This window comes from Poecilia reticulata, linkage group LG5, assembly GCF_000633615.1.
Source record: "Poecilia reticulata strain Guanapo linkage group LG5, Guppy_female_1.0+MT, whole genome shotgun sequence".
NCBI lineage: Eukaryota > Metazoa > Chordata > Actinopteri > Cyprinodontiformes > Poeciliidae > Poecilia > Poecilia reticulata.
Window position 1 is genome coordinate 27,297,175 of NC_024335.1, and position 21,920 is coordinate 27,319,094.

Genomic DNA, 21,920 nt, shown 5'->3' on the forward strand with positions numbered 1-21,920 from the left:
TGATAAACGCTGCTCTTCAAAGCCAACCTGCTAATCTAACTTTCCCCATTATGGAAAAAAAACACATAAGGTTAAGGAGAATTGTCAGCAGTCATGGACAAAATTAACAGGAAATTGGATTTTTTGAAATCTTTAAGCATTACTTGCCTAACAGCCCTGCGGTCTGTGAACATTTTTCACTATAGTGAATTAAAAAAGGCCTTGAGTTCTTAGCTTTTCTAATATGAAAGTCAGAAAAAGATTGTGAATAAATTTGCGCTTTTACCTGTATAGTGGTGTGTTAATGCACTCATAATTACACATTTGACAATTAGATGTTTATGACACTGAGAATCAAATATGTCCAACTAGCTTTATCAGAAAAAATGTTCCAACCACAGGCCCACATGTTGAGGCTGAATAAGTCCATCTATATGTTACACCAGTATGAGTCTAAAAAGCAGCAGCAGGTGATCCAAAACCAACACAAAACACCTTTCAGGTGTCTCTCTTTTCCTTTCAAAGGTTAGCTGGCAGGCTGCCACTGTGAAATAAGAGCAGCTGAGCATGCTGACCCAGCACCGTAGGTAACTATCTGTCCACTCAGCTTTGCTGACGGACTGAATGACCGGCAGCCCACACTCACACACCCCCTCAACGTTCACAACCATACACTCCTTTAGAGAGAAAACAACAATTAGAGTCGGGTCCTTAGAGATTTGTAGTAAATTATGAAAACTGGCCAAGAGAAATGCAAATATAATAACCTGAGAGGACATTTTTCCCCCAAACCGTGGTTTTCACTAGACCTTTCTCCAGGCACTGTCTGGCACAGCGATGAATAAGACTCACAGCTGCATGACTGGAGTATAAATGAGGGCCGGATCTCAGCAATGTGCCAGTGTGGAACTGTTTTTTTTTTCTTTATCATTTAAGAGTTCATTCCACTAGCTCCTTCTTTCTATGCTGATTTAATGAGTTATTAGTTATATCTGCAATCTGAAAATACAAAATATGTCAAAATTAATTGCAAACACTGTTTGTTGAATAAAAACAGTGTTTAGCAGGCTAAACACTGCTAAACAATCTAATGGTCAGATCTGTGTATGCCTAGTGTCTTGAGGTGCATTTCTAAAAATGCACCTCAAGCTCCAGTTTAGTTTATTAAAGATGTCAACAAAACTCAAAACAGAACACAGAAAAGATTAAGAGATGAGAACAAGGTGACCAGAACTGCCCACAACACCATGTAATAATGTTAAGAATTAATAAGCAACCCATGAAACTATTTTCACTCTTACTGAGGCATTAAGAATAAATATTAGAGAAATGGAATCGTTGCTTTCAGATCAAAGGGGGAAGAAAACTGATGAGCTCAAACCATTGTTCATAGCTAAATAACGTTGACTTGATGACATTTATTAAGACATGCTGTTTTATTTTACTATTACTGATTTGAAATTTACAAACCTTTTGAAACAATCTAATGGCCAGATCTGTGTAATGCCTAGTGTCTGATAAAGCATCAGCTGTGTACGACTTTGTCCAACAAATTTGATCCACAGACAAGCGAACAATAACAGGCATTTTGATAAAGCTGTTCCTGACACTGATCTAAAGACTTTTTTTTTTCGCCGCCTTGGTCTCTTCATACCTACTCACCATCTCAACTCTGATGAACTGTCTTACAGGCCTAACAAGGGTGGGTTGAATTTAGCCTGATAGCTGCATGGGTCCTTATGTAAATTTGCCCTTGAAACGTCAAAGTCTTGTTTCCTGAAAGCATCTATAGACTCCAGCAGTGGTGGGAGCTGAACTTTTCATTTTAAACATCTGATAAAGGCATTTTTCCTGTTTACATGCCCATATCCTACAGAACACAATGCAAATAAGTAAAAAGCTGAAGAGGTGTAGCCTTTGGTGAGAAATACAACACCATGTCCAGTCACCAGCCGTAGCACATCTAAAACTGGGTTGAACCTCTCTTTGCCATCAGCATGTCCTTAAATCTTCAAACCCAACAAAGAGTCAGACACATTCCTGTTGGTCCCATATAGTCTGAAGCACTTGTTCCAAAACATCCTAAAGGTGGATTGAGATCTGATGAATGTGCAGATCACTGGAGTACAATCAACCCATTTCGATGTTCAATAAACTAGTTTGAGATTACGTACCCAGTTGGCAAAGAGGGGCCAAAATGTGCCTGGAAAACATTCTGCACACCAAAACACCACCAACACCAACCCAAACCTTTGATACATGGCGGTATGGACATCAAGCAGCTATCATACCATTGGATTGCAGTAGATATAATTCAGTCATTGATCAGTTATTGAGGGATTTTAGTGAGTCTGTGTAAATTGCAGCCTTGGTTTTCTGATACTACTGTATTCAGAGACAATACTCTCCACGCCTTTTTTGTAAACAGTATTCTATATGAGCAGCTGTTGAAGTTTGCATGGCCTGTTCCCCTTCAGCTGATGGTGCATAAATCCCAGCAGATCAGCAAGTTCCTGAAATACTTGGACCAGCCCATCTTACACCAAACATGCCACAGTTAAAACCACTCAACCCCCTTTCTTCCTCATTCAGAAGCTCAACTGGAAAGTCAGCCTGTCATTTCAGAAAACTGCCTCACAGAGGATTCTCAACCCTTGATGGCACCACTTCTGTCCACTGTTGCCTAGAAAAGCAAATAAAATCATTGCATGTGTTCTGAATTACAACCAAATTGTATCATTCTCTATGGATGCTTCACTTTTTCACCAGTGACTGTGTCAGTGGCGCAAAAAGTGGTTATGCAGTGTATGCAACGCATAGGGGTGCAGCACCAGAGGGGGCGCCAAAACCCAGTCTGGAAGGGGCGGCGCGGCAATGATGTTTTCCCATACACTTCTACGCGCCTTATGCTTTTTCACCTCGCGCACTTAACGAGGTAAATGTAGCGAGTTTTACCCTTCACGTATCGTCGCTCCGAGTGGTGGGGGGTGGGGGGAGCGAGTGAGCGTCGCTCCTTCAACTTGACGTTCCTTCCCGGGGGGTGGGGGGAAAATTTATGTTTTCACATCCACCTAAATAATGTGTAGTTGAGCCACTGGACTGCGTTATGCTCGACTGCTCACTGGTTTATAACTCTTAAAGTGCCGTTGGTTAAATTTCAGATTTGCGTCTATGTGAAATTGGAAAATCCTAATATATCTTTGTGGATTTCCTTGGGCTAATCTTGAGTCCTCCCACACAAAACCCCCATTTATAGTTGATGCAAAAATACATCCTCCATTGCTTCTACTTCATGCACAGAGTTGGACTTTCTCCTCTGGCATTCGAAATTTGACTTTTTTGACCCCCAGTAGCTGTATTCATTTTCTGTATTTGGTGTACTCCAAGTTAACTCCTTCTTTCTGCATTGTGTTATCAGCTCCCGCAGCCGACCTTAGTAAATGGCACTCACACATGAAGGGTGGCGCCCCCTTCTATATTTTGAACTGAATCTCACACAGCTGTGGCTGTTGAGGAGCCATTGTGATAACCTTGAGAGCATGTCTAAGCAGAGATTCTATCAAATGAGTATGAGGGATGACTCAGTGGCAGACACCTGTGATTGATGCAACGTGATAAAGAGACCCGACTCTATCTGACATTGATCTGCGCCCGACTTCCTGCTCTGCCGGAGTCTATCGAGTTGGATAAACAAAAGAGATGGCTAATAACTTGTCGCCCTGTTTAATCGATGCAGCCTCTAAGTGTCCCTAGCATACCCATGTCATGTTCAATACAAGAGGAACATAAAGTTAAAGTTTTAGAGCTGAGGTGAGATGTTGACCGGAGGGGGACGTAAAAGCGAAAAGAAAGAGATAAAAATTGAGAGATGAAATGTTGCTTGATAGAATACTCCCCAGATAAATCAATGGCAACCTGTCAGCCATTATTTACAGGAAGCCAGCCTGGAAAAATACACAACAAAATAAACTCTGGGACTCAAGATCAAATCAGTACAACAGACAATTAAATAGACATTTGATTTGATTTGATTTGATTTGTGAGTAGCTTCATCCTTTTAGAGGACGTCTAAAACTTTCTCTGAGTTTACACTGAACTTATCTCATTGTTCCAGGTGTCTACCTACTAATATACTGAAAAAATGTCAAGAAAATATTCTATGTTGTGTTGTGAGGTTTATGTTATGTCGAGCTCAATTTTAAGTCAAAGTCTGGGGGGGTTTTCCCACTCTTTCAGAATCTGCTAATATCCAAACAACATATAAGATATTGGAAATTATTTTGGACAGGAAATACTATTCATCTTACACAGTTGAAAAATGTAAAATTAATAGAAAATCTTCGACCACAAGCCTGAATTATGAGATTTGGTTTTATGAGATTAAAACCAAATCTACAGTTTATCTTATTCAACATTTCTGCTCCCAAATGAACATTTTATTCCTCAATCAAATTATCGTTCCCAGCTCAATTACTTTAACAGCCGAAAAGCTCACACGGCCCCTTATTTTCCTCCTGGGTTTTAATAAATTAATGCATAAAAATCTATATATTTGAGTGACTTTTAGAAATATAAATAAAAAAACCTGGAACCAAGGTAAAATTGCCACTGGAGAAAGAAAGACAGATATGCAAAGTTCTGATCTTTCAAAGCTGAAGTACGCAGCCACCCACACACACACCGAAGCTTTCTGCAGAACGTTTGAAGCCCGGCATCTCACAGATAAAATCATGTGAATTAGCTGAAAAGCTTGACTGAGTACAGTTCAATGGACAAACAGTAATGCATCAAGATTTTCCCCAAAATCACTAATCATCCTGCTGACAGGGTTTAATGGGCTCCAGCCGTTTACTTCATCTTCAGACATTAAATATTAATGCAAACACAAACAAAGCCAAACGAGGCGGGAGCTGTTGATAAACGGGCAACCACCTCAACTGTGAAATATGAGAAATCTTAAAGTATAATAAGCATGAGTTATTAAAGTGGTCATGACAAACAGAGAGACGCAGGAATCAATGATGTTCATGAGCCGACACAGAGGGCCGAAGTCCTGCTGGCTCCATTCATTTCTCAGGTTCCCCCAGAAAACAGTCCACACTTCTCTGGACACATCGATCTGCAGGAAATACCACATCCAGACAAATGTATTGTTCATAAACAGAAAAACGTTGCATCCTATTAGGTCAGGGGTAAGGGATTTATCGGACTACTGTCTGAATTATTATTTATTGTAAGAGTTGAGAAAGTAAAACAAAAAGGTGAGCGTTTAGGGGAGTTCATGAAATTAAAGTCACATTAGGTTTTAGTCATGAAAAACTGCAAAGTGGAAAAGCCAGAGGAGAGGGCGAGGCCAAGATTCAGTCAAGAGGAAGATTTCATATTTTCACCTGACCTCTGATGCCTCCCTGCTGCTGTGCTCCAACATGCTAATTATCAAACAGAGACACAAGGGCTAAACCAGTAACTAAGGCGAGGTTTAACAGGCCTCATCTCTTCCAGCAGGTCTACCAGGGCCACACCAAGGAGTTACTACAACAGAATAATAACAAACCAATGTCTAGCTTACTTAATGGAGGCTGTTTTTCCAAATGTACAAATTTACAAACTCCCGTAGCACCGCTAGTTACTGACCCTAGGTAGGTTTCCATCCAATTGTCATGCAAATTTTGAGTGAACTTTTAAAATATGTCAAAAAGAAAAAAAAAAAAATGAATTAGGTGCAAACTATCTATAACTATGTACGGCTGTATTAAACAGGAAGTAGAGGTTGCAAACTAGCATTCATTCACTCATCTCAGAACAATGGAAAGAGGTTTTCAGGGATGTGTTGCTAGCGAGGAAGTTGCAACTGTTCTGTCATGTCAACTAGTTTTACTCACGTTATGCTCAAAAAAAGAAATGCAATTCTAATCATTCTAACAGCGGAAACAGTCATGATTAGCTGCTGAACAAGTTCAGACAGAGCAAACATTCTCATCCAGTGGAGGGTCTGTGCCTTACTAGAGGCACAAAACTCTTAAGTCCAAACCTCCAGTTCAGAGAAGAAGACTGCCATTACTATTATATAAGTTGGAATGGTCTCAAAATGACAATATTACCGTTTATTAGTTATCGTGTCACGCCTAGCAGTCCGTGCTAATTTGCAACCTCTACATCTTGTTTATGTAATCTTGTTTATTACATAAACAAGATGTAGACTATATTACGCTTTGCCTGGCCTGGTTGATTCTTGTCAACCCAGCAGATGGAAATATAGCTAATTTGCACTTTCTTTTCTGCAAGATTTTAAAAATTTGCTTGAAATTTGTATGACAACTGGATGAAGACACAGCTTGCGCGTCTGCAGTGCTGTTTCAGGAAGTTGTGCACCAACTCAAGATGAAAACAGTTCAATTTAAATCAATTTCAATGCAAATTAGCATCTTAAAAAGTTATTTTTGTATTGACTAGTTTAAAATAACGATTATTTTCAAAACCCTAATAGACTGTCCAACAGCAAGTGAAACTGTTTGAAGCAGGCAAACGTGTGTTAAAGTATGGCTTCTCAGTTTCACTTGGTGATAAAGATGCTTAGTTCTTTCAGGAATAAATCTATTAATCTCGTGGGTAATGGCTGCTCAAGCTTCTGAAGCTGGATAAGCTAAGGTCGCTATTAAAAAAATCTTATGAGATGCACGTAAAAACTAAAGGCAAACATTAACAGAATAATTAAAATTAGAAAACTCACGTAACCACTGTATTAAATAAGGAATCATCAGGGATATAAACATCTAATCTGCCTTTCCTCCTCTGCCCTTACTGTTTTTTCTTTATCTTCTGATGGAAAGTGTTTTCCTCCCGACTCTCATTATTCCATCACTAGATGACCTTTCCTTCCTCTTTTCTTTTTTTTTTTGCTCATTAATTTAAGACAAATCTTCTGTCTGAACAAGGGCTGCTGTTCTGTCCTTCACACTGGAGCCAGTCCCAGGCAGCAATCAGCTGCTCTTAATGAAGTGTGAGCTAAACACACACATTACAGTTAAACAATTGTATAGCGCAGCTGCAGTCCTAACATGCTGTTTTGGGCAGAGGAAACGAAGCAGGGCTACTTGAGGGATTCTAATGGATCAGCCAATGGGAGGCTGATGTGAGTACGACTGACCAGGCTGATGATGGAGTTGGAATACAAACTGCACTGATTTTCACAGCTATTGTTTCTAGAGAAGTCTGCTTAATTTCTCCAGTGGCTAACAAATGAGTCCCCGAAAATAGAATATTAAAAATGCGAACGTTTTGGGTTAGAATTATGAACTTGGCCTTCAAGAGGATCACACAGTCTCACAAACATAAAATAAAAGTCTTCACTTGACCAGAGGAAACCCGGAGGACTAGGAAGTGGAAGTAGGAGTAAAAGGATCACTGCAATGGAGTTGATGGGAGAGATTATTTCCGCAAATACCTGCATAAACACAAACCAATGTATAAAGGTATTATGCATTTTCAGGCACAAAGTTTAATTTTATAGCACAATCAAGTAACTATGCCACCTTCAGTTGTTATAAAACTGCTATATTAATATCACATATGAAAGAGATTTGACTTCATAATGTAACGCTTTGAAATTGGGTCTCTGTCTCTTTAAAAAACTTTATTAAACTCTGCCTTCAGGGAGGCATTACAGCATGGTTCCTCTATTAAGCCTTTAACAACGTTTTTACCAGCATTTCACTGAGAAGTAGCTCTTATAATGAGCTCAGGAGCAATCAAATTTATATGTGAAGGGTTTATGACCCCGCAGCGATCCCACAGCGACCCCACAGCGACCTCACAGCGACCCCACAGCGACCCCACATGCGCAGAAGAAGAGTGTAGATGTCACACAACAGTGCTCTGTTTAAGGAAGTAACAATGGATGCCTCACAGGCCGCACTGAAATGTAATTTCCCTTTTGGGATTAATAAAGCATGATTTAATTGTGTGTGGATCAATTTTTAAAGTTAGTCAGTAATGGGAGCAGACAGGATCATCACAAAATCATAATATGAAGGAAGCTAAGAAAAAAAAAAAAGCACAACTAATAGCATTGGAGTTTTATGGAGCATTGACTTCAGGGTCTGCAGAGAGCCTGTTTGGATGTGAAGTCAGAGCCCAGAGTGGTGGGACTGCGGTGTGATGCATTTCAGTGACATCTTTCATAATTTCTTAATCATTATTTTTCATTCTTTACATCCTGATTTGCAACATCTGGATTCTTCTGCTGGAGAATTAAGACATACGTCTCATGTCACTGACATAAAAGTCGCATAAAACTCGACAAGACTTTTCAGACGACACACGGTTTCAAAACATATCCTACTTAGTACCACATATGGAAGTGGTAATAATTGTATTTTTCTTCTTTTGTTAAAAACATTCAGAATGCTGTGAAAAAAGTTGCACTTGGGTAGCATTTGTCTTTCGTAGCCTAATGTCGCTCAGGGATCTTATTCAAGCCTTATATTTAAGCTGGTAAAACAAAGTGAAATAACAAAAAAGTACAAGAAATATAAAATTCTTAACACATTTATGACTTATTGATATATTTACATCCATTTAGGCAGGAATCATTTGTGTCCTGCGTCTTGAGGTTCTCGTATTTCATTCTTCACTTTAAGCCAATTCTACATTGACTGACCTGACGAAAGCATCATTCTTTTATTGGCAGTTTGTTGTTTTGCCATAAGATTAGAAAATAAGATATCTAAAGTTCACCACACTTGTCTTTAACAATGCTTGAAGCAAAAACAAGCAAATGATCAGTTCTGACCAGCACTGTAGCTGTGGGAGCCGTTCATCCTGTTCACCTTTGACCTGACCACCAGCCAATTCAGCAGAGGCCTACAAGCACATCAGGGGTTGGGGGCGGTCTGAAACTAGCACTACACCCTGGGAACACAAAGACTCAGGCAGTGGGCACACGTCCAAGCCAACTCTGCTGCCTCTATAGAGCCATTCATGTCCTTATTTGGATCAGAGCTGTGGCAGAAAGGAGCCTCTCTGTGTCGCCGGTGTCTGTGTCAGGAAGATCTGTAAAGACGGCAAACAAGAAGCTCAATCTTATTTGCTTAAGAGTGAAAAGCTATAGCTTGTATACAAGCAGAAAAACATCAAAAAGCATCCAAAGCTTGTCTCTTAAAGGGGCGGAATCAGGTGTTTTCCAGGTACATAACGTCATTTTATAGCACAATCAAGTAGCGATGTAACCTTCAATTGTTATAAATGCTGAATATACGAAGTATGACTTAAAAAAAATTTTCCATGTAATTTTGCTCCTTGATATTGGGCCTCTGTCTCTTTAAGAAGCTTCTGCTCTTACTGAAACTCCACCTTCAGGAAGTCATAACAGTCTGGCTCCTCTATGAGCCCTTTAACAACTTTTTTATCAGCATTGCTCTGAGAACTAGCTCCTATAATCAGCTCAGTAGATGCTCAGTTTCCCCAGGTGTTTGCTAATTGCTGCTGGCTAGTCTGAAGGAGCTGAGTGTGGGAGGGCTGCTTGGTGAGGCAGAAGTTCAGAAGCTAGAATTCTGCAGGAGTAGGAGTGTCACCTTGAAGGCGGAGCTAGGTCCACATAGGCGTTTTGCACAGCTGAATGGAGATTAAAGGATTTCTCAAACATGCAAGAAAGAATCAAGGCAACACTCCAAGTATGTCTTTCATGAGGGAACGACATTATAACATGATATAAAGCTAAAAAAAAGTTGATTATTTTACATAGTACTGACCCTTTAAGCTTTTCATGTCAGAATCGTCCATCAGGACCGGCAGCCAGCAAAGTTTCTGATGGCGCGATCCCGCTGCTGGCAGCGACGTGTCTGGTGAGATTGCCGCACAAAATCAGCTACCAGAGGGACATCAATCACACCATGAATTATAAACGAGCCTCTCATTATCGCTGCCAATGCCAAAACATGAGAGAAAACTAAAACTGACAGATGAGATGAGAGCATCTATGGGCGAAAGGCACCAAAAACTGCAAAGCAATCAGAGAAAAGCTTGCAGCCACATGAAACGAAGCGCTGATGCCAAAACAGTGAGTGGTTTGTGGCGACGAGAAGCAGCCTGACCACAGTCTGAGTGCAGGTGGAGGGGGGAGTCAGAGTGTTCTGTGAGGAAAAATAACACAAATGCCTGAGCCATCAAACACTTAGCAGAGAGGACCACCTAAAGTAGAAAAACACTAACTTCCTCCACACCCACTGCTGAGACGGACCACAGCTGTACACACGCCAGATACACATGTCGGAGCCTCAGCAATGAAATCCAGAGCGTCGTCACAGCCAAGCCTGCTGAGCATAAATCAACACGCTTATTAATGGAGTCAGAACCCGACATGGAGACACAGAGGGAAGAGATGGTTAATTGGAACAATGAGGGGGAAGATAATTCAACTCTGATGGATGAAAGTAACAAGTTCAACTTTTGTACAAATAAAAAGGAAAACTGCAGCTGTGCTGTGAAAATGTTTAAAGTTTTATAATAAATGCTCCAAATAAAACATATTTACAGTCACAAAATGGTAAATAGTTAGGTAGCACTTTATTTGAAGGGATGTGAATAAGACTGTCATGACACTGTCATAAACATGACATAACAAGTCATGAACATCAGTAAGTCTTCATGAATATTTATGACTGTTGTCATAAAGTGTCATTCAGTAAATCATGACCTACTGTGGTAACACATTCACATGGTGTATGCTAGTAGCATGTCTAGAAAGCTGATAGAGTAGTACTGTCCCTAATGAGCCTCTGCTTGGTTTTAGTAGCCAAAATGATCAAACTCACACATGACAATCATAAAATTCAAATATAATATTGCAATTACATGTTTCCTACTATCATGTAAGCTCAGTTTGATCTGATAGACACTTATAGGAGCAATAGTTCCAGCTGCATCAGAGCATCTGATCACTGTGTGGAACTGAGGCAGCACCAAACACTGCAAGCCTCCGCAGAGAGCGGAGAGAACATCAGAGAGAATTATCCAAGCACCACTACTATCCCAGCAGGGCAACCGTCTCTAGAAAACACAGTGCAGAGCTATGCTCATCATCTGTGATCACGCCCCCACGCCCAGAACACTTAAACCACTTGCGTTCTGACAGAAGAAACGTTTTAGAGGAGAAGAAGGAAAAGGAAGGCTTGATTTTACAGAGATCAATGTTCATTCAATTTTCCCGATTAAAAAAAATTCAGCCAACCTCCAATTCCTTTAAACCATAAAATCCGGAGGACTCACATCATGTAATCACAGAACTTACAATCAGAAAGCTTCGATTCTCCTCACTGCAGAGGGAACTACAGCGAATGGCAAAACCACCGATGACCACTGAAAGCTCCACTGGCTGCTGAGTGAAATGTGAAATACCGAACATGGCCAGAATGTTTTAGTCTTACCTGAGCATAACGCTTTGTTTGCTGTGTTTCAGCAGTTTGACAATCTTCCCTCTCTTCTACTGATGACAGATTTGTGGAGCATGACTAGCTGTGAATAGATTCTGGAATCTCTGCTGCTCCTCCAGAGTTAACAGAACTCCTGGCTGTAATACTCCTGTCAGTTTAGGAGGACGTCCATGTCTTGGTAGTTTTGAAGTTGTGCCACACTCTATTTTCAGACGATGAATTTAACAGAGCTGCATTCAAACCTTCAGAGATTGTCTCTTACAGGGGCCAATAACCATATGTAGCATCAACATCTGATGAAATCAAACTTTGCATAGCCTGGTTGATTCGCTCCGAACCAGTAGATGGAAAAACCCTTAATTTGCTTTGTTTTCTTCTTTGTGATATTTTTAAAAGTTTGCTAAAAATTCTCATGCCAACTGAATAGAAACATAGCTCTTAGTTTGTTGGCCTATCAAACTGAGTCCTGCTAAAATCAACGTTTGTTGTTGAAAAAGACAAAATATGGATAACATCTTCTGCATGTCACTGTACTGAGTGTATTCTTTGCTGTGTCTCTGTAAGCTGCATATACTGGCTACCATTAGCCGCAATAATAAAAGTTCCTCTAGCAACGAGTCACATGCTACTGGAATTTGCATGAATTGCCAGTCTGTGGAAAGCCAACATGCAGCGAGTGAGCATGAGTCTCATATGTAAGAGCAAGCTTGTGAATTTAATTTTTAAGATGTTAACACATAGAAATAGAAACTGCATTGCACAATGTGCTGACTCCTTATGTTGCAGACGTTCTCCAAAGTCCTCTTGCCATGTTGAATAAATGTGCAAAGTTCTACTTTATGCTGAAGAATTTCAGAAAAAAATGCACAGTGTTCTCATTTAAAGGAAAATAATCAACGGAAATGAAACTAAATTAGAATCCACACAGGGAAGATAAATAGAGTTTTCTCCCTGAGAATTAGAGATTAGACAGAAGCACATCATTTACAGGCTATCCAACACGATCCAGACTGAAAGCCTGGATGAGGATACAGTGCAGTTGATCCTCCACGAGGCTGAAAACACAGCAACAACAGCGAGGTGGAGCAACAAAAGGCTAACCACACAGAAAATACACACACACACACAATGTTTGTGGAGTGCGCCCACGGATCAGAACCAAGAACAGTAAACACAGACTCTAATCGTGAGTGCACAGTCACCGCTGTGGATCTGCTCTGCAACCTGTTGGACCAGTTCAGAACATCTGATCAGCCGAAAGCTCAGGAGGCCTGACGCCTGACCCCTGAGCAGGAAAACGATGTATTGGTGAGAAACAGATATATTGTTTTTTGAGAACTGATTTCACAGTTCTTGACTTTTGCTAACTCCGTTTCAGATTTTCCCTAATTGGCCATTTTAGGGTTTGGGTCAGAAAGCATCAGCAGATTTTAAAGGGTTCACTGTAGGGTTACAGTAAAAGTCCTTAACTATATGAACAATTCTTAACAGTCAATAACCAAAGCTTCATCACAGATGTTGAACTTTGTAGAACTAAAAGATTACACTAAGGAAAAGCTAGGTGCGCTAAGCTTTTTCAAAGTTAGCAAAAACGCTAAACAAAGCTTAGCTATTATAGCAGATTAGATAAGTGTGCCAACAACTGGTTTTCAAATCATCTTCCTAAGATACATTTGGAAGGTTAGCCATACATTTTGTCATACATTTTTCATTCAGAACTCACAGAGAATAATGTTAGTTACAGCTAACGATTTGAGGCTGGGGCGGAGGTTCACCACTGACAGACCTAAACATACAACCAGAGCCTCAAGTGAAGGGTTTAGATCAAAGAATGGTGATTCAATTCAATTCAATTCAATTCAATTAAAAATACTTTATTGATCCCGAAAGGAAATTAAACGTGAGTTTGACTTCCAGACAAAGTCCAGACCTAAGTCCTACTGAGAATCTGTGGCTCGTGGCAGCTGAAATGGCTGTCAGTATGTGATAAAGTTTAAGAGGTATGAATACTTTATTTTCTAGTGCAAGTCTGAGGAAATCAAGAATCCTACTAATAAGAGAAATGAGCACTGACAGACAATGGAATTAGTTTTCCTCCACAACTGCTGGATGCCAAGGCTTTAATTAATGACTAGCAAGTGTGAAGTAGCCAAAGGAAAACAATGGCTGCTGGTGGAGCTTGTCAAGAGATGCCAAAATAGAGTAGCTGGAGAAAGATTATTTCCGGAGCAGACTTCTGCAAAGACTGAATAAACAGTCTGAAAATAACAGACGACTGTTCTCTTTCCCCACAAATACAAAGCTTCCCCACAACATGCATGCTGCTGCTGCAACACAGAGGTAGCGTTGAGCACCGCTTTGGACGCCAATACTCAAGATCAAAGTCAAAAACAACACGATGAGTCTCATCCATGAGAGGCAGGAGATTTGTTCAAAGAAGGCGGCCGTGACAAGGGAGACAAGTGTATTTATGCAGAGGAGGAGAGAGAGGGAAAGCAGAACCTGCTGACTCACGGCAGTCATGGGGCTGAGGCGGCTCTACAGCTCCTCACTGCTTCTCCTTCAGAAGGACACGGTGGTATGCCTCTCATCAGCCCTGAGAAGCCGTACGAGTGGCGATTGGAAATAGAATGGTCAAATAAAACTGTCTTGGGACATAAAATAGTCCCCTTCCTCTCGTTGAAAACAGAATGATGCTATCTGAGGGAGGCGATAAATTCCCCAAAGCTGTGTGAAGACAAACCAAAAGCAAGAAAATAAATAAAAAATACAAATAAAAGCCCTTGATCAGACAGACAATAGCAGGACTACAATTGCTCTGGGAAAGGATTCTCAATAGTGGAAGGACCAAATAAGTGATCACTGCTGTAGCCAAATGCCTGAAACTCTATTCAAGCTGAATAATGTTGTAGGCTGTTCCGGAAAATACAGTTTTGACACATCTGCAGTGGAGACTGCATTATTATGGGGTTTAATTCAGCTGCCTTACAACAAAAAGCACGTCACCACTGTGATTATAACTGTCAGAGTCAAGGACGGCAGCGCTGTAATGCTAGGAGGGGGTAAAACAGAGGAGCACATGTGGGAAACAAACACATAGTCTCAGTGTAGTACTTAGGTGTAGTACTACAATTACAGCTTTGTCAGTCAACAATCAATACCACACCGCGACTCATCTGCTATTAGGTGTCACGATCCTCCGACACCTGAGAGAATCAGGTGTCTAAAAGGTTTTGGGTCCAAACCTTTTAGACCCAAACACCGCCTACTTTGTGTGGAGCAAAGACAAAATGCTACCTGAGGTCCAGCTGGACAGCTTTTAGAACTGAACCTGTGCCTGGTTGGAGGATGAAAGGTGCTCATCCACCCAGAAACCAGAAATTACACTTCCTGGCAGGTCATAAAGCCAAAGAATCAGACCTGTTTCAGGTCAGTAAAGGCAAAATATTGCTCCTAAGTTGGGCTAATACCACTCTTCAGTATGGGAGCTGCTACTGACTGAAGAAAACTAAATGTTAGATATTTTTAGTATCAGTAAAGTTGTGCACTCAAACTAGAGAACGATTACATTTATATCCTGTATTATCTGGACTACAAGTCACTGTTTTTTTATAGCCAGGTATAAGCTACATGTCTCTTCATTGCATATTTTTTGACAAATGTGTTAAATATTAATTTATACTGACTGACACGAATCGAGGAGTAAACATTACCGACTGCAGCTGTGAAGAAAGCTAAAGAAAACTGCTTGAAGGATCCTAACATGGACAAAGTCCCCCAATTTCTAAATAAATGTGTCTTACACACCAGAGTGACTTATCGTCCAGAGAATACTCCATTCCTTTCATAACAACTCAAGGTTCTTTACTCTGGAGTCACATTCACCCACAAACGTCAGAATTTATTAACACTGATACGTAGATCGGTAGGTAACTTAAAAAAGTTACCTATTTTGGTCTCTGAGTCGCTGTTGACCAGATCAAAACTTCTCTGAATTTATAAAACCTTTATCCATTTGGTGAAAACAAAAATTCAGAATTTCATCTCAATGTTTTTTATCATTCAGTCCATGTTAAATTAAAGCCCTGCTCTTATTACCACGGATATTTTTGGAAAATGGGTTTTATGTTTTTCAGTTCTCTGGAGAAACTTACATTTCTCTACAAAAAGGGGAGTTTTGGTGAGAAAACATTGTTCCTAATTTTAAGAAACAACGTCCAAAATGGAGATTTTAGAATTAATAGAACATGAACATTTTACTTAATGGGTAAGCCAATGACACTGATCACTTACATTGACTTCTAAGCAAACAAACAAACAATAACATCATACACAACTTATAATTTCCGAACATGGTACTAAATTATGCACTAGGGTTCTCCAGAAGAGATAATGAATACATAATTGCCTAAAACATATTTTCATGACAGAAATGCTCAGTACAAACAGGCTGGGTATCTGGAGAACAAAGACAGAAATGATTTTCAAGCAGTTTAGGTCTCTAAAGTGAGTTGACAGTTCATGTCTGTATAAAGTACAATATTTGACTTAGACCTCCATCGAGCCTAAACAGCAGACAACCGGATGTCTTCATTTTGTAATTCCTCATCCTGATTTTTTCATTCAGGCAGCTAAGTTACACGAATGGCTCATCTTATTGCTCTGTTCCTGATAACCACAGCTCAGAAACAGACCTTATAAACCCGCTCCGTTCTGTTTGTCCTTCAGAGGACGTTGTTGACCCCCAGCAAACAGTAAAACCACTCAACTTTACATTCAGCTGCGTCTTTATATTAGTAATGCAAACACTGATGCTGTGATGATGATTGCAAATCAATACATTCTACAGTATGAGGTCAAATTCTTCTTCTAACCAAATTACTAAGCAGATTGTGCCAATAAAGGTAAGAATGAACATAATATATGATGTGGACGTGGCGTATCACAATCCTCAAGGAAAGTGGTGTGAAAAATGCTGGAATGCAGTAGCATAAAGTCACACTGAAAAGAGGCAAATGTAATCCTCAGAGCAAGGTTTAATAATAAAAAGTAAGAAGAGTTCTGCTCTCACTAAAGGAAGTGTACTTAAGGTAATTGAACTACACAAGTGCCTTATGAAGACCACTTATCAGGGAGGATACTCAAAAAAAAATGAGCTTCAATTTTCTATGGACATAAAGATTGGTCCTTAGGGAAATAGAAAAAGGCCATGAGTCGTGTTTTATTCTGTTCTGGCAGCGGGGGAAGATGACCAGCAGATGAAATTATGTACCTCTATCAAGGCTTGTGCCTACAGTACAAGGTGCTATGAATTTATCCAAGAAGCATGCAGCTTTGATTTAGAGTCCTCACAAGTATAGAGGACACGGATGTGTGTGTTCGTGTGACTGGTCAGTGGAGTTTAGCAGACAGGAAGAGACGTGACCGCACTCACCAAGCAACCCAATCATGACGGGTCACATAACGTTCAACTGGGCCAAAACCAATGACAGCCAAGTGCAGGACATCCACACACACACACGCATACACACACACACACCCACGCACACATGAACACACAGCCTGCTGTCAGCAGCGCAGGTCAGATCACAGCGACCTCACATCATTATGCAGCCGTCTAAGAATACGCTAAATAACACAGCATATACCAAATCGACGACAAGTCGAGAAAAAAGGCCGTCTTTTTCCACCCCTTTGAACCTGACAGGTAACCAGCAGCAGCCCCTTTTTTATTTTTCCCCGACACTGATGTAAAACTAAAATACGAAACGGTTGAGTTAACTTACAAGTGCAGGGAATGATTGCTTCCAAACAGAACAGGAGAAGAGGACGACCGCTTCGGATGTTTCTTACCAGCTCATCTGAATTGCAAATGTTGGGAGGCAGCATGCTGAGCTGCGAAATCCCAACAGAAGCCTCTGGCAGCTGAAGTCAATACACAAAAAGTGACATGAACTCACCACGAGCGAGACTTTGCCCTCACATGGGCTCCATGTACAGTACAAATATGGAGAATCTTTAAGTTTGATTCACTTTAAAAGGTCTGACCTTCATGTAGTTTACTACAAAGATAAAATGTTGGCTATTTTGCTAATGAGATCTGAAAGCCATGCCACCATATGAGGATTACAGTTCCAGCAGTCTGGGGGAAGAGGATGACTAAAGGAAGGACATGCAAGCACTAAAATCTAAAAAAACCTAAAATATCACTTATTAGACAAAACACAGGATTAATGATCAAAACAATAATATTAACACCTGACTCGAAACTGTTCACAGTCCAAAGGACACTTCTGTAGTTTAATACAATGTTGGCAGACTTTTTAAAAGGGACTCTTAGTGGGTGTATAAATCGGATTATGTCAAGACGATAAATGTATGGAATGGGGTCTCAGGATTTTGTTTTAGGCCCTATTTTATTCTTGCTGTATAACCTTACATAAAATATATATCTAGGTGATACAATATAATATTAAATATGTTGAATATGTAAAAGAAAAGCCTATCTGAGCCTGTAAAAATACTTGCCTTTGCAAAGTGAAAGGCAACACTAGGCATCACAATACCTGGCAGACTGTTTATGTACATCTCAATTTGTGCAACATACTGTGAAACCAGCACTATGTGAGCAGCGGATTTCAAATAAGAGAAAGTCTGGAGAAATGTGAACACGCCTGCATTCAAAAGCACGTTTGAATTCCAGCACACCAAAAAATGAAATAAGACAGAAAATATTAAATCAATACTCAGTTTAAAGTAAATCAGAGGATTTGAAATATTGTTAATGTGCATTTATGTGAATCTTCAACTTTTTGCACTTGCAAAGCAGTCCCATCAACAGCTTGAGATCAAATCTGAAGAATGTGATGCAGCTGAAGACCCACTAAATCAAAACCTCTTTGAGTCATTTTGATGGATTGACAGTTTTTCACTCAAGTAAAATTTGAAATTAAAAAGGCTGCTCAGTTTATCTGATCTGAAGAGAATGTTGCTTGTTTTCAGGTGTGCAAAATTTCATTATTGACTTCATTATTAAGTTCATTTGGATAACCACATCCTAACTTATTAAAAATGTCCTTCACCAAATTCAATTTGATGAAGGACAAAATTTGATGAGTTTGTCACCAGACAAACTCATCGTGTTTGTCTGGTGATTTCTTGCAGTTCTTCATTATTCATACCTCAGAAGTTGTTTTTTACTGTGTGTGTTTTCTAAAATCTGCCACATGACCCTGTGTACTTCCTGGTCATGGACGAGGGTCAACAGGGAACCTTACAAGTGTGCATTAGTGGGTGTTTACTTCCACTTACAAGACACTGAATGTCAGGACGAACATTTAGATAACCAGTGATGTAAAACATGGGTTCTTCAAGGCTTCTAATAGCAGAGTATCTGTCATCTAGCTGCATAAATCAGAGAGCTACAGGTCTTTTGGTGTCTGGCTCCAAGAAACAAAAACTACACCACACTTCTCCTGTTTAAAGGAAAAGGCTTGGGGAGAAATATGTTTATATGGAACATATTTACATTTTAGAACCTTAGACATCTTTAAAAGGATTACAAGATCAAAGTAGATTTTAATGCATTTGCATTTGATAACAGTTTGGATTAAATAGTCATGTTTAATGACTAACTGTCATTCTGAATGTTTAGCCTCTGGCAGTAACAGCTTCAACAACAACACTTAAAAATGGCATTTTGCTGTATTCTCAGATGTTAACAGATCAATAAATTCACATACATGACCATTTTTAAGATAAAATGAAGTCCTCTTACAGCTTCCTTGGATATTCCACAGTAGGCCAGAATATTTCTCCATAGGCTGTGACAGCCGGGGGAATAATTGAGAAGCTATTTGCATAGCTTGTAAGGAATTGCCTAAGCGTGCTCTACCTCTGCAGACAGATTTGCTCACTGAAGTCAGCCTTTTGCAAACTGAACACTGACAGCTTCATTCACCGTGAGCTGAGGGCAAGTTTAGTTACTCTTTGTTTCTGAAGACAAAAAATAACCACATTGTGCTGCTGCTGGTGAAACATGTGCAACACAGTTTGAGAGCCCAACACATGCAAAGTGTACAGTGCCTTTCAAAAGTATTCACACCCCTTGAACGTTTTCACGTTATTATGTCCCATCCACAAACTTCCCTGTATTTTAATAGGATTTTATGTGCGAAACCTACAAAAGGCAGTGTATACCTATAGAGCGCAAAAAAAAACTAAGAGCTCTATGGTTGTGCTCTGAGTGTGGTATGCATTTGTCCTCAGCACTGTGCTGATAGCAGAGCTAATTTTTCACTTAGCACTTTAGTACTTTTGCTAACTTTGAGAACGCTTAGCTCACTTAGCTTCCCCTAAATTCATTTTTCCTGATAAATTCTAAAGCATTAACTTAGTTGTCTGTCTGGTGAACTTTCAGCTGAATGAAGTTTGGAATCTGTGTTGAAGTTTTGTTTATTAACTTAGGAATTTTTCAAGGAGTTAAACGTTTACATTCATCCTCTTATTTCTCTTCCCTTTTTTCCCCCCCAATAACTATTTGAAACAAGAAACACAAGAAGAAAATAAAACATGGACAGCAGAGAACAAGAAATAAACATAAATATGATATCTACAGGCAGTGTAGAATGTGTAAATTATAAAGTAAAAATGAAATTGGTAGCTGTAGTTTGAACTGAAGTTAGCACTTTAGCATTAGCTTCTGCAAAATGTGCACTTTTATTGAAAGAAAAACCGCTGGAAGTCATCCTTTCAGAGAAAGCTGACCTGGTCAGATGACACCAAAGTTGAATGTTTTGGCCAAGATGCCAAAACTGTATGGCATGTATGGTGGAAAACTAACACCCCACCTACACAGTGATACATGGTGTTGGCAGCATTATGCTGTGGGAATGCTTTTCCTCAAGCTAATCAGTGCTGATGGGATGATGGATAAAGCTATGTGAGACCTGAAACTGGAGCAGATTCAGCTGAATGGTTCAAATTGAAGCATGTGTGCTAGAATGGCCCAGTCAAAGCAGACTTGGATCCAAATAAAAGAGAATATGTAGCAAAATTTCAAAATGTGATGTTCATAATTGCTTTTCATCTAGTCTGACTGAGTTTGAGCTATTTTCTAAGAATGGGCAAAAATGTCAACATGTGAATATCAGACAGACAAAACGCAAAAACACACGAAGCTGACGTAACAAAGACAGAAAAAGTTCAACGGATAGGAATACTTCTGCAAGGCTCTGTACATATGCACAATGAGGCTGCTGAGTTATTAGCAATGGGTGTGTTTGAGAACACACTGACTAATCCAAAAGCAGATCCAGTTTGCCCTGACGGGCTGGGCCATGAGCAGAGCAGCTGATCTCTGAAGCTTTGAAAAATGACAAGAAAGGTTATGGCGTGCTTGAGAGCATTAAAGTAGCTCGTTTTTCACGCAGCGAAGGAGGAATCCGGATAGGAGCGTGTACTGGTTCCTGCCTGCTAGTCATGTAGTCTACACGCTGACAGGGCCAGTAGGCGCAAAAAAACGACGCAACAACTTGCTCCTGCTTCATTCCCAGGATTTTTTTTGTCTTCACCCCCCCTCCGGCAGGGAGCGCAGGGTAAAGTCCATGCGTGTTATAAAATGATCCGGTGTGTGGAGCAGCCTCAGCTCGAACAAATTGTCTTTCACCACAGCACAAAAAAACCCGCCATCAGTTGCAAATTATGCGCATAAAAACAAATATAAACAGTAAAAAAAAAAAAGGAGCATTTAACGAAACCAACACCGTGTTTACCACGCAGTCAGCTGACAGAGGAAACTACAACATGAATTTGCCAACATACCCTCCTTTCAGACAGGCATCCAGAGGAGGACCATGGATGGTGCGCACCGCGGGGAGTTCAGTCCTGCTGCCGCCGCTCTGTGTTTATTTCCCGGTTAGAAGGAGAGGGAGTGGGTCGGTGTGCTGCCGGTGTAACGCCTAATGAGGGAGGGAGGGAGGAGGAGAGAGAGAGAGGGAGGGAGGGACGCTGTCAGATGCGTGGAAGCAAAGAAGGGGAGACTTACACACGCATATGGGAGTGTGTGTGTGTGTGTGTGTGTGTGTGTGTATGCGTGTGTGTGTGTGCGTGTGTTTGTATGTATGAAGATAAACACCGCTCGTGCCTTTGCTGCACAAACCTCCGTCTCCGTCAGCAAGTTTTCAAATGTAAATAATAAAAAATAAGCCAACAAGGTGACATAATCTCTTGTAATGATGTGTTGCAGTCAAGCGTTTTTGCGTGGAATGACTGACCGCCATACGTGCATGATATGCACCTTTGAAGCCCACCTGGTTGCGGAACAGTAAAACATGTTTCCTTCTTCGGTGAATGAAATATTTCAACCCTCCAGCAGCTGCTTCAGGAGGAGCTGTTGTTTCGCGCTGTGTCGTCAGGAATGCTCGGTCCCCCTCTGGTTTCATCAACTGCAGCCAGCCATCACACACACACACACACACACACACACACACACACACACACACACACACACAC

The 21,920-nt window shown here is 40.4% G+C and overlaps 1 protein-coding gene across 7 annotated transcripts in view; it reads right to left on the reverse strand.

The window, feature by feature from the left end:
• LOC103465398 (band 4.1-like protein 1) overlaps positions 1-21,812 on the reverse strand; it is a 106,914-nt gene extending 85,102 nt beyond the window's left edge. For 6 of the 7 annotated variants that reach the window (XM_017304873.1, XM_017304875.1, XM_017304874.1 and 3 more), the window contains exon 1: positions 21,231-21,403. The gene's annotated coding sequence lies outside the window, so the exon portion shown is untranslated. Of the gene's footprint in view, positions 1-21,230; positions 21,404-21,718 lie in introns of those variants that run through there. The other variant, XM_008410165.2, reaches the window with a different exon arrangement.
• Between the last annotated feature and the right edge of the window lie 108 nt (positions 21,813-21,920).